Source organism: Gopherus flavomarginatus, chromosome 3, assembly GCF_025201925.1.
Source record: "Gopherus flavomarginatus isolate rGopFla2 chromosome 3, rGopFla2.mat.asm, whole genome shotgun sequence".
NCBI classification, from domain to species: domain Eukaryota; kingdom Metazoa; phylum Chordata; order Testudines; family Testudinidae; genus Gopherus; species Gopherus flavomarginatus.
In genome coordinates, this window is record NC_066619.1 from 22,782,905 (window position 1) to 22,796,908 (window position 14,004).

The following is a 14,004-nucleotide window of genomic DNA, read 5'->3' on the forward strand; positions in this document are numbered from 1 at the left end:
AAAGTGTGTGGAAAACCTAGGTGATTGCTATAACAGGCTCTCACTTTGTTCATTAGAGTACAAGTCCCACCCCTGCCCACTATGCAGCAGAGATAAAGTGGTTATGCAAAAGTGGAGACAAAGTGGGAGAAGCCTGTGTAGGAGCACCACGTGTATGTGTGTGCTAGGGAGAGAGGGGGTGTCATCAGAAACACAGACAGTAAATCCCCAGCCCCCTAGACCACCACCTTATCCACTCTTGTATCTTCTGAGGAAGGCTTGGAGGCTGCCGTAGAATTGTAGGGGAGCTGCCCTAGACTTCAATGACCAGGGAGGATTAAATCCCCCTGATTCAGGAGGAGCACCCAGGCTGTGAGCTTTTTAAAAAAAAAAAACCTGGCCATTTTTTTTTTTTTTTGAGAAATCAGTGTTTCATTCTAAAAAGTTCAGTTTTGGTCCACATCTGTTTTGGAGGGAAAGGGAGTTGTTTGGTTTAACCCCCAAACAGGAAAAACCTGTGTTCTCATCTCTACTAGTGGGATATAGCATTGGAATATGGAACAGTGTAAAGTGGGACACTGATTTTTGCATCTCATGCTCTTTCTTTCTAAAACATAAAAAATGATAGTGAAGTCTGGTGTTGCGATGCTGCTGCGCATTTGTAGGTGCAGAGATTGGAATAAGCTGGGATTGCAGTTTGAAATGAGCACTTACATAAAATACTTACTGTTTTCCTTTGCCTTTGTTGCTAGAAAATCCCTGGAATTCTCTGGGTGCCCTCTGGCGGCTGGCTTAACACCTGAATAAAATAATTTTTAATTAAGACTCAGGGGTGGGAGGGTACCTTCAACATGTGCTGTGTTGGGAGCTACATCTGTAACTTCCCCTAGGGATGTGAGAATAGATGACTTTTTAGTTAAGTGGACCCAGTTTTAAGCAATGAAGGCAAGGGGCAAGAATTCTTGTAGGGATTGTTTCCATGTACAATGCAATATCATTATCTGAAGCATCTTATGAGGGGATAGATGCTGTCTTTCCACCTAATTATTTTTCTTCCATGAGGGAAGAAAAAAGTTGATGCAATACCCAACATTCAGTAGGCTGTGTCAGTGTCCTAGTACTAGTGCTTCCTGCTGGCATATAAAACCAGAACTTCATTCCTAGGTGTGGTGTAACTGCCCTATGTGCTGTAGACAACAGTCACACAGCCGAGAGAAATCTCTTTCATCTACACACAGAGCTGGGACATGTACCCTGTTTCTTCACCTCCAAAAACACAAACCTCTCCCCATTGAGGGGAAGGCTGTTACCTCAAGCTGTTAGTAACAGGTCTCTTGTCCTTTCAAGGTCAGCCATGGGCAGCTGATAAAACTCTCACACAGCACCAGTGCATGTCACTCCTGGAGCTAGCAGGCAGGGCCAGCTTTAGGCCAATTCAACCAATTCCCCTGAATCGGGCCCCGCACCCAAGCCCCAGTACGGCATACTGGCAAGAGCCCATGTGCTGTACCGGGGTGGCCTGGCTTCCCCATGGGGCAATTTAAAGGGCCTGGGGCTCCCAGCAGGGGCTGGAGCCCCAGGCCCTTTAAATTGCCACCAGAGCCCCCACTGCTGGAGCCCTGGGGTAAGGATCTAGGGGCTATTTAAAATGTCTGGAGCTCCCATTGCTTCTACTGCCCCAGCCCTTAAAACAGCTGCTGAAGCCCTGCTGCTTTCCCAGGGCTCCTGCAGCTATTTAAAGGGCCGGGGCAGTAGAAGTGGGGGAGCCCTGGGCCTTTTAAATAGCCCCCAGAGCCCTGGGGTAGCAGGGGGCTCCATGGGCTATTTAAAGGGCCCTGGGCTCCAGCTGCCTTTGCCACCCCAGTCCTTTAAACAGCCCCCAGAGCCCCGCCCCTTTCCCAGGTCTCCAGCAGCTATTTACAGGGCCGGGGCAGTAGAAGCAGGGGAGCCCCGGGCCCTTTAAATAGCCCCCAGAGCCCCAGGCTGCTGCTGCTACCCAAGTAGGGGAGGGAGGAGGAGGTGACACTCACTGTACAGGTGTGCCGTACCTCCTGTACCTGCTGCACCCTCTGCTCACACCAGCCCCGCACCCCCTGCCCTGCCTCCAGCCAGCCACGCACCCCCTGCCTGCAGCCAGCCCTTCTCCAGCCAGCCCCTGCAATACCCCCTGCCCTGCCTGCACCAGCCTTACACCCCCTGCCCTGCCCATACTAGCCCCACACCCCCTGCCCTGTCTCCAGCCAACCTCTGCTGCATCCCCCTGCCTGAAGCCAGCTAGTCCCGCACTCCTCTGTCTCCAGACCTGCCAACCCCATGCCGCACCCCCCTGTGGCCCTGCCTGAAGCCAGCCAGCCCAACCCACACTCCCCTGTCTCCAGCCAGCCCCGCGCCCTTTGCCCTGCCTGCAGCCAGACCCTACCTCCAGTCAGCCCCTGCCCTGCCTCCAGCCAGCCCCATGTCCACTGGTGCCCTGCAGTTCCCAGGGCAGTAAGCCTGCACAGCTGCTTCAATGAAGGAGGCACGGAGCAGCTGGGTCCCACACATGTGCACACCTTAAGGTGACCAGACAGCAAGTGGAGGGTAATAGGATCCTATATAAGAAAAAGACCCCAAAATTGGGACTGTCTATATAAAATTGGGACATCTGGTCACCTTAGAACACTCCCAGGGAGTGGCGGGAGCCACACATGTGAAAAGGAGCTCATTTCTAGTTCACGTCTATCTTTTTTAAAAAGAACTTTAGGTAGGGTTAACATACATCCATATTTTCCCGGACATGTCAGGCTTTTGGTTCTTAAATTGCTGTCCGGGAGGAAAATACAGATGTATGGTAACCCTATTGGTACAAAATATACACACTGTGGCACATCCCTTAAATCAGAACTTTTTATAGGGAACCGGTTGCTAAGAAATGAAAGGCTTTTTTTTACATGTTTTTTTTTTTAAGTCATCCCTGCTGGGACCCCGCCAAAACTGTTCGAATTGGGCCCTGCACTTCCTAAAGCCAGCCCTGCTAGCAGGTACACTTGATGCCTTGTGTGAAGAGAGCTAGTGAGCCCTAGAACTAATGTGATCACAAGAGTTGACCAGAACAAACAGCTGGGTTCTACGCCTGAAGCAGAAGAAGACAGCGGAACCTGAAATTCACCCTCTGTTACATTTGGGGCGTATCCCACAATCGTATGATGGACAGGGAGAGTGAAATTGTTTCACAGGCCTGCATGAAAATTCACAGGCAAACTCTGCTAGATAACATAGTCAGTCTGGGATGATGCCGGGACTGATATGGGGGCTGCTAAACTTCTAATCTAGGAGCCAGAACTTACCAATGTACATCACCAAAGAGCCACAGTAATACATCAGCAGCCCCCCATCAGCTCCCTCCCCACATCCCCCACACTCCCAGCACCTCTCATCCACTGCAGTCCCACTGATCAGCACCTCTCCCTCCCGATCAGCTGTTTTGTGGTGTGCTGGAGGCTCTTTGGGGAAGGGAGGGAAAAGTGAGGGCATGGCAGGCTCAGGGGAGGGCCTGGAAAGGGGTGGAGTGGGGGCAGGGCCTGTGGCAGAGCCAGGGGTTGAGCAGTGAGCACCCCCCGGCACATTGGAAAGTTGGTGCCTATAGCTCCAGACCCAGAGTCGGTGGCTGTACCAGGAGCTGCATATTAACCTCTGAAGAGCCACATGTGACTCCACAGCCACAGGTGAGCCACCCCTGTTCTAATCTATCCACCATTGCTAATGGCGGCTGCTGCAGAGAGAACTCTCCTCCTGCATCCCCCATTTTAGTGCTAGTAGCACATCATCCTGTCTTGCCCCCTCTCCCCCAACCTAATCATACCCCAGGGCATTCTTGCTGCCCCAATCCCTATTCTTACCTAGAGCACTCTGCTGGCCCCAGTCCCAGCCTTTCCCTAGCCTGAGGCCCTCTGCTGGCCCCTGAGCCTAACTCTGGCCAGGCTACCCCTGATAGTGCCCAAGCCTAATCCCAGCCGGAGGCCCTCTGCCAGCCCATCCCCTAACTATAGCCAAGGGTTCTCTGCCAGCCCATCCCCTAACCTAGCTTGGGGCCCTCTGCTGGCAACAACCCTAATCCTTAACCCTTGCAGGTTCCAACGCCAACCTTCGCCAGAAGTCCTCTGCTGGTCCAAACCAGTGCTTGAGTTCTTTTTTTAAAATTAAAGTGCTGAACTCATGATTTCAACAAGAATAACGGTAACAAATTTCATTTTATTGCACATCTGAAATTCTGGCATTTTCTAATTCTTGAGTGCTTGACTTCACAACCTTAGTGCTGTTTTTCTACTGATTTTATGTGTGTGGTAGAGTTATATAGGGCCAAATGCTTGGCGGTGCTGAACTGTGGGTCACAGTCTGGAGTCTTTATATGGAAATAGTCATGTAGTGGGCCGGACATTCTGCAAGGTATCTTGAGGCATTTATTCTCCATTTTTCTTCGGGGCTGCAGGTTTCCCCATGCCACCTTGAAAGGCTCATAAACCTCATGAATTGTTAGGGTTTCCAACTCTCTGGTTTTGCTGTGAGTCTCCTGGAATCAGGTTCTATCTCCCAGAGGCTGCTGAAGCCAAACTAGGAGATTTTAGGCTGCTAAAAATTCAGTGGTGCAGTGGGTCTTAGGCAAGCTCCCTGCCTGCGCTGGCCCTACGCCTCTCCTGGAAGTGCCCGGCATGTCCCTGGGCGCTGACTCTGCAGCTCCCATAGGCAGGGAACTGTGGCCAATGGAAGTTGTGGGGGTGGTGCCTGCAGCCGTGGGCAGAGCCCCTTGCCCTCCAAGGATATGCTGGCCACAGGGATATGCTGGCCACTTCTGGGAGCAGCACGCAGAGGGGGCAGTGCATGGAGCCCTCGGACCCTGATTACCTCGGGTGGCTCACAGTTCCTGGCCAATGGGAGCTGCAAAGGTGGTACACGGGGTACAGGCAGTGCATGGAGACTTCTGGCCTGCCCCAAGAGGCTGCAGGGATGTGCCTGCTGCTTCCAGGAGCGGCACGGGCACAGGACAAGCAGGGAGTCTACCTTAGCCCCACTGTGCTGCCGACTGAGAGCTTGTCATAGTATAATTCCCAATTCTGAACCTTAGCGTCCAAAATATGGGTACTAGCATGAATTCCCCTAAACTTAATTACCAGCTTAGATGCTGTAGTGCTGCCACCAATCAGGACTTAGAGTAGAATGCCTGATAAACTCTGGTCTCCCCCAAAACCTTCCCTGGGGACTCCCAAGACCCAAATTCCTTGAGTCTCACAACAAAGGTGAATAAACCATTTTTCTTCCCCCTCCTCCCTTCCTCCCAGCTCCTTTCCACCCTGGGTACACTAGGAGATCACCGTGATTCAAACTCCTTGAATCACCACACGGAGAGGAATGATACCTTCCCCTCCCCTCCTCTTTTCCCTTCACCCAGAGGCAATACAGATTCAAACTCCGTGAATCTAAAACAAAGAGGAAATTCACCTTTCCCTTCTCCCCACCAATTCCCTGGTGAGTACAGACTCAGTTCCCTTGAGCCTCAACAAGGGAAAAAAATCAGGCAGGTCTTAAAGCAAAACTTTTAATAAAAAATTTTACCTTTTTTTATTTCTTATCTCTGTAATTTAGATGGTATAAGTTACAGGGTCTGTCAGCTTATAGAAATTGGAGAAACAGCCTCCTCCAGCAGAAATACAATTTAAATTACTTTCAGCCAAATACACATTTGCAAATAAAGAAAAAACAAATAAAAAGACTATACCGCATTTCTAGCTTTGTACTTACAAAATTGGAATAGAAGATTAGAGAGCCTGTAGGTACGTGTGGTCACTCTCAGAGCCCAGAGAGAACAAAGCAAAACCCAAAAAACACAAACAAAGGCTTCCCTCCACTGACATTTGAAAGTATCTGTTTATGACAGAGCTGCCCAAGGTAAGCACTGCCTGGCTGATGCCCTCACCCCCTTCTGCACCCCAACACCCTGCCACTTCCCAGAGCCCCTCCTGCACCCCAACACCCTCCCAGAGCCCACACTGCTCTCCCCCAGCCCTAAGCCCCCTCCATCACCCAAACTCCCTCCCAGAGCTTGCACCCTGCACCCCTTTCTGCACCCCAACCCCCTGCCCCAGGCTCAGCCCAGAGCTGTTCCCACAGTCCGAATCCCTCAGCACCAGTGCAGAGCCCGCACTCTCTCCCACACTCCTGCTCCTGCCCCTGCCCCAGCCTGGTGAAAGTGAGTGAGGGTCGGGAAGAGAGCAAGCAATAGAGCTAGAAGGGATGGCGTGAGTGGGGTGGGGCCTCAGAGAAGCTGTGGGGCAAGGGCAGGGCCTCAGGGAAGGGACAGGGCATGGGCAGGGCAAGGGTGGTGAGGTTTGTGTGACTAGACAGTTGGCAACCCTATGAATCGTCCAAGATCCATGCAGATGTTGGAGAACCTGAAGGGGGCACAGAGCCAATTGTGCGGAGGCCCTATGGTTCCGCAGCAGCCCAGGCTCTGCTCCTGCCCCTCTAGCAGTGCCATGCTTAGCTGCAGGATTCCCAGGAAGGAGGATGTGGAAATGTTATTTAGCATCTGGCTGTATCACATCGGAGGGAGGGAGAGAAATCATCACTGGGTGCAGCGAGTGGGTTTATACCCATCGCCCCGGCTTCTTCTCACCCAACTTTTCTCGTGGCCCTTGCACTGATTCTCACACACACAGAGGGCCCTCCACAGGGTTGATGTTGCTGCAGAGATGGCTAGCCTACCCTTCATCACACTGATCAGAAAGGCATAGGATGGCTTACTAAAGTTGATGGGAGTTTGGCTTGCGTAAGGACTAAATTAGGTGTGAGAAGGAAGATGAAGAAAAGTGTAGGCCCACTACTCAGTGAGGAAGGAGAGCTAATAAAGGATTACCACAAGAAGGCTGAGGTGTTTAATGCCTATATTGCTTCAGTCTTCAGTAAAAAGGTTAAATGTGGCCAGCTGCTTAACATAATTAATATTAATAACAAGGGGGAAGGAATACAAGCCAGAATAGGGAAAGAACGGGTTCAAGAATATTTAAATAACTTAGATATCTTCAAGTCAGCAGGGCCTGCTGAAATTATCCTAAGATTCTTAAGGAACTAGCTGGAACTGTTAGCAATTATCTTTGAGAACTCTTGGAAGCATGAGATCACAGAAGAGTGGAGAAGGACAAATCTAGCACCGGTTTTCAAAATGAGGAATAAAGAGGACATGGGGAATTATAGACCAGTCTGCTTGGAAAGATACTGGAACAAATTATTAAATAATAAATCTGTACACACCTACAGGATAATAGGAAAATAAGAAACAGCCAACAGGGATTTAAGAACAAGTTATGCCAAACCAATATAATTTCCTTCTTTGACAGGTTTACTAGCCTAGTGGATGAGTGGAAGCTGTAGACATGATATATCTTGATTTTTAGTAAGGCTGCAGACACAGTTCCCCATGACATTCTCAAAAGCAACCTAGGGAAATGTGGTATGGATGAACTTACTAAAGGTGGATGCACAACTAGCTGAAAGACCATACTCAAAGAGTAGTTATCAATGGGTTCACTGCCAAACTGGGAGGGTGAGTCTAGTGGGGTTCCACAGGGGTCTGTTCTGGGCCTGGTATCTAACTTCCCTCTAAACTGCCTATTAATCCTCACACAGGCGCCCAGAGCTGCAGCAGGGAGAGATTACTCTCACCCAGACTCAACCCAACCCAGCCTGGCCCAGATCTTCTCTGGTCAGGAGAGTAGCGTCTCTCCCTTGGCCCAAACTCGGCCTGGCCTGGAGGTGCCGTGGAGCTCCTCATTCAGCTCACGCCAAGGCTCTGGCACAGTGGCAGCACCGTGACTCAAATGTGCTGTGCATGAAACAGGAGGAGTGTCTCTTTGCCATTCTGTCCTGCGCGGTGGCTCAGCATGCTCCCTCAGGCAATAGCCAGAGAGTCACCTAATGCGGCGCAAGCGTTGGGTGCACTCCGGGCTGCAGTGGGTTGAGGTTGGGGGAAGAGCACCTATCCCACAGCCGCAGCAGGTCTGTGTTGGGGACGGAGGAGGGGCGCCTCTCCCATGGCCACAGTGGGGTCAGGCCAGGCTGGGTTGGAGCTGAGGGAGGGGTGTCTCTCCCATGGCTGTGGCAGGGCCAGGCCAGGTTGGGGCCATGGGAGAGGAACCCCTCCCCTGGCCCCAACCCAGCCTGGACCTGCTGGGGCCCAGGGAGAGGCACCTCTTCCCCGCCCCAGCCCAAGTATTGCTGTGGGGAGAGAGCAGGGGGGAGTCCTCTCTCTTCGTCGCAACCCTGGGGCAGCCTGCACCCCCCACCCTAGAGCCCACACCCCCAACCAGAGCCCTCACCACCCCACACACCAACCCTCTACCCCAGCCCTGAGCCCCTCATCCCTGGCCCCACCCCAGAGCCCACAGCCCCAGCTGGAGCCCTCACTCCCCTGCACTCCAACCCTCTGCCCCAGCCCTGAGCCGCCTCCCACACACCGAACCCCTTGGCCCCACCCCGCCACATGAATTTTGTTATGTGCACCAATATCTCACCTCCATATTGGTGCACATAACAAAATTCATTCCACACACGGGTGGGAAAAAATAGGGGGGACACGGCCTGGTACTAGTCAATATTTTCATTTTTTACTTGGATAATGGACTGGAGAGTGTGTTTATAAAATTTGCAGATGACACTAAACTGGAAGAGATCACAAGGACTTTGGAGGACAGGATTAGAATTCCAAAGAAGCATGATAAACTGGAGAATTGGTCTGAAATTTAATAAGATGAAAATCAATAAAGACAAGCACAAAGAATTGCATTTAGGAAGGAAAAATCAAATGCGCAGCTACAAAATGGGGAATAACTGGCTCTGTGGTAGTACTGCTGAAGAGGATCTTGGAGTCATAGTGGATCACAAATTGAATGTGATCCAACAACATGGTGCAGTTGTGAAAGGCTGGGTGTTTTAACAGGAGTGTCATATGTAAGACATGGGAGTTGATTTTCCTGTTTTTCTCAGTATTAGTGAGGCTTCTGCTGGAATACTATGTCCAGTTCCGGCACCACACTTTAGGAAAGAGAGTGGAGAAATTGGAGTCCAAAGAAGAGCAACAGAAATGATAAAAGCTGTGGAAAAATCTGACCTATGAGGAAAGGGTAAAAAACTAGGCATATTTAGTCTTAAAAAAAGAAGACTGTGGAGGACCTCATAATAGTCTTCAAATATGTTAAGGGCTTTTATAAAGAGGATATTGATAAATTATTCTCAATGTTCACTGCTTAATCTGCAGCAAGGGAGATTACAGTTAGATAGATTACAGTTAGATATTAGGAAAAATTGTCTAACTATAAGGATATTTAAGCACTGGAATAGGCTTCCCAGGGAGATTGTGGAATGTCTGTGATTGGAGGTTTTTAAGAACAGATTAGACAAACACCTGGCAGGTCTAGGTATACTTAATTTTGCCTCTGCATAGAGGGCTAGACTAGATGACCTGTTGAGGTCCCTTCCAATCCTACATTTCTAATAGTTTATTAATAAACTTTGAGTGAATATCTCAGGTTTCACCCATTGTCATTGGTTAAAATAATTTTCTGCTAAAAGCAAGGTGACAAATGACAAAAAGTTCTTTGTCCCTAACTTAGAGTCTCACATAATGTGCATGAGGTCTTTGCACCCTTAAATATTGTCTCCAGAGAGTGTGTGAACTTTCCTTACCTCTTGTGTTTCTAGCATGTCCTTTTGTTTGGGACCCTCATGTGTCACATATTGGCTGGACCACTTTCAACAAAGAAAGCATCCGCTTGACTCCATGCTGTTATGTGACATAGTTTGTTACCATAAATATTATATTAGCCAGACTGCTACGTGCAAGCACACTGATTGATTTTTAGAGGCTATCCTGAAAACACTGTAAAAATACAGTTGGCTCATCATATGACACAGAAGTAGGGGATAACAGAGAACGCTGTCCATGTAAAACAAGCCCAGTGTGGGCAGGAAGACTATTACAGAGACTTTTATAACACACTGAATACACACATTTTTATCGGGAGGCATTCTTATTGGTGAGCGAGAAGACATGCAGTATTATGTGAAATGACAGTGTGTGGAATTAGAATAGCACAGCAAGAAAACAATACAAAATCCCATTTCCATTTTACAGATGGATTTATTAATGTACTTTCCAAACAATTCAATTTGGAGGTAATGAAAGTACCCATGGAAAAGGAAGGCTTCGTGAACCGCAGGAAGGAACAATGAAAGAATAGAAGTGGGACACTAGAGAATCCAAAGTTGCCTTGTTTAATGAAATCAGCCATTTAGCTCTATAGGAAGCAAAACTCTTGGCAAAGAGAACTACAATACAGTAACAGGTGTTCTGACTTGGAGAGGCATTTAGTTCTCAATCTGCTCCTCCGACTGAGCTGACAGATTGCATGATTTAGACATTAAAATAGGACAAAACACAAGGGAGCCGAGGACTAGTTCAAAGAAGTTTGCTACGGACATCCTCGCTAATGTCATGCCATGCCATGCTGCAATGGTCTATCCATGCTTGCCCTATAGATTATTCCTCCTTTGCTGATAGCTGCTGGCCTGTAGTGATTAGTTCTATGGTTATTGATGCAGCTGACAGGATCTGTTTCCATTTTGGTGTCACATGTTGTTGTGTGTGTCAGGAATAGGAATGGGTTGAATCAACTGGGAAAAATAAGAACCAGCTCAAACTGAACTGATAATTGAGGGCGGTGAATTATATAAAGGCATTATGTTAAGGGGGTGGCCACAGCTGGAATTTTTTGTTTTGTTCCTTATGCATTTTAACATTATGTTAGCTCTTTTGGTCGCAGTTCTACATCATCAATCAGAGGTCTACAGTGAGCTGTCTAAAAAAATGTGGGTAAACGTCTCATTGGCACTTCTCATTGTAAAACTCTCTTTGCAGTTCTCTCTAGTCAACAAAATCCTTCTTCCTATTATCCCTCTCCGGCAGTTCCCCTGATCTTGCTGTCTTCCACTCTGCCCCTTTGAGTGCAAACAGCTCCTGGTTCACCAACTGTCTTGCTTTTTTAATTCCCAGAGCCCAATGCATCTCTTTCTCCCTCATGTCAAAGTTCTTTCCTTCTCTGACATTCAAGCTCTGAGCTGTCTGAGACACCCTTATCTTTGCACCTACTAATTCGGTCTCCTACAAGTTGGTGTAAATAAGAACTAACTACACTGAAATCAGTGGAGTTACCTGGGTGTGAACCCATGTGAATGAGAGCCCTATATAACTGTTATTAGCTGGATCTGTGTGTTGTACTGTTTTGAGGAGATCCAGGGGAACACTATTTCTTTGTTTGTTTCTTACTTTTGAATAAGGATGCCAGCAATAATTAGCTTATTTTCCCATGATGAACTCTGAAAGCTTATAATCACATGTGTAGTATATGCCCAATGATTTTTATGGCTCATCTTGTGCTTTTACTCTAGCAACATCTTGAGGCTTCTAATAACCATGATTTCGTCTTGGTTTGGGATTAAACTTAACTACATACTGCAGCTGGTAATAAAAGGCATCTGTTCAGCACCTTGTGGGCTGGTGGTTGAAGTAAACAGATGGATTTCAATCCAATTATTATCTGATTTGATTTTGAAACATCCACTCCCAAATATGGCTGCACCACTATGCTTTTCTGGTTTTCTCCTCACCCCCCCAGGATAAATGACACATCAGGTGTCTATATGAACCTCACAATACCCTTTATATAAATGGGGCTAGGTATGTGCTTAGAGTTAAGCATGTATTTCGTTCTCTGCTGGGGCCTTTAAAATCACCTGTAGGGTTAACAAAGGACTTCAGAGTAGTGGAAGTCCAGCAGAAGAGTTGGCCTTGAGATCCATCCCTGAGGAGAGAACTCTGGCAAGAGAACAGAAAGAAGCCACTGGGGTGCAGAAAACTCTGGTGGATGAACCCTGATAAAAGGGCAGAACTGGCACCTCCAGGGAGAAAGCCCTGGGAGGCGTTCAGCTGAGAAAATGAGCATGGGAAACTTAAGAGGGATGAAAGCTCAAGGCCAAAGAGGACCAAGGTGGTTTAAGTTTATATTTTCATTTGAGATTTTTGAGGGGAGTCCCTGGGAGCTCCTGCTCTGAATGAAGGGTGGAGCCCATGGGGTTGTGGAGCCTGAGAAGAATGCAGGTACACAGTGGGCCCAGGAGGGGCTAAGGAAGAGGCTTGCAAACAGGCTAAGGTAGGAAGAAGTGTAGTGAGGAAGTAGGGGTTGGAGTCTGAAAAGACAGATTTTGCCTGCTGACTGTAGGGTCCGTGGGCTGAAACCCAGTGGGGAGAGAAGTCCTGGGTTTCCTTACAGGCTCACTGAAACAGTTGTTGCAAAGACACCTGGAGACCAGGGGTGAAAGGACTACCAATTCTGGACTCAGATCCCAGGGTCAGCGTCAGGCTGTTGGACTCTTTACCTGGAAGGAGTGGGACTAAATGTGACATGGTTGGTTGGCCGAGTCATGAGAAGAGGCAGAGCCAAAGCAGCTGTTGGGAGGGGATGCTGGATTAAGGGAGCCTGCCACAAGGGAGCATGCCAGCCGTGAGACCACTATTCTACACTGAGTTATTTACATGTCTAGTGTCTCTTCCATTCTAGTGCCAATATGAAGTCAATGGGAGTTGCAGGTGCTCAGCACCTCTGAGGTTCTGGCCCAAAACAAACCAGCAGATAGCAGAATCTGTGGTGATATCATATGCAGAGATACTTTTTCCAGTTACTTGTCACTTTTTAACTAAAAAGCAAAATTGTGACCCAGATGCTCATTGTGGAGGTCCTTGTTTTGTTAAACGTGTGCGTGATATCTTTTTTAATTTCTCAGCTTTTATAACACTTGCAAATGTTAATTAATTTAAAAGCAGGTTATTCGTTCGAGAACCCCTTACACAGCGTACTGATACAGATTCGCCTATTTAGGATAATGATATGTAGTATTTTTAAAAAGGAGAAAAATGCTTTGAAAGCCTTGCACCCTAGTGCTATACCAGTGACTAACTGGGGCTGGGAGTTTCAAAGGAGCCAAAGGAAGTTATGGACTTTCAATGGGATTTGTATGCAAAAGATTTAGGCTCATTGGAACATCCCAGCCTGGAAGACTATCACAAGTCCGACTGGGGAACCCAGGACCCCAGCCTCCGAGCATAGTCAGAGGTTGCTGAGTTGTCGTTCAACTGCTAGAGATAGAAGCCTGTGTACTGCTGTGAGCCCTCTCACAGGGGCTGTCATATGAACAGGGATTGGTAGCTGACCTTCTGGCTTCAGGTGAGGAAGTGTGGTGGTGGTCAGTTGTCTGAGAGGAGAAAGAAGAACATAATGGGATAAATTTAAGAACAAAAATGGAAGAGAAAATGAAACACCAAGAAAGACAGCATAAAAGTTACTCTTTGCTGATTTGCCTCATGATATGGCTAAAGATCCAGATTCTGCCACCCTTACTTGTGTTGAGTAGCACCTTGACCAGTGAGTAGCCTCATCCAAGTCCTCTTGTGGAGTAAGGTTTGATTCAGCAAGAATCTGACCCATAGCTTTCTCTTTACTTCTAGACTTTTATTTTTGAGGGCATTTTGAAAGCACAACCTGACCCCCCCAAAAAGGTCCAGATGTTATCAGCTCTTAAACGTCTGCAGGAGTGTCTGTGGGGAATTCAGTATGTCAGGCCTGCTTAGTTTAAAAAGGATTTTTATATAACTCTGACCTTTTCATTCTGTTAATATTACTTTCCTCAGTACACCTAGAGCACACAGGCAGATGCCAGGGCAATAATGGGACTCTTAAACACCTACTTTATTCTAAAACCTTTCTCAAACATGAGGGCATGTTTGGAGTGAATGTCTCTGTATTTGAATTTCAGATGATTATTAAAAGGTTATCTGTCTGATGTCCCACAAGGAACAAGAAGGGATAATGCAGTGGAAAGAGAAACAAGAATATAGTGTAGCAAACACACTGTGCACCTAAAGCTAGCTGACCTATACTCCTG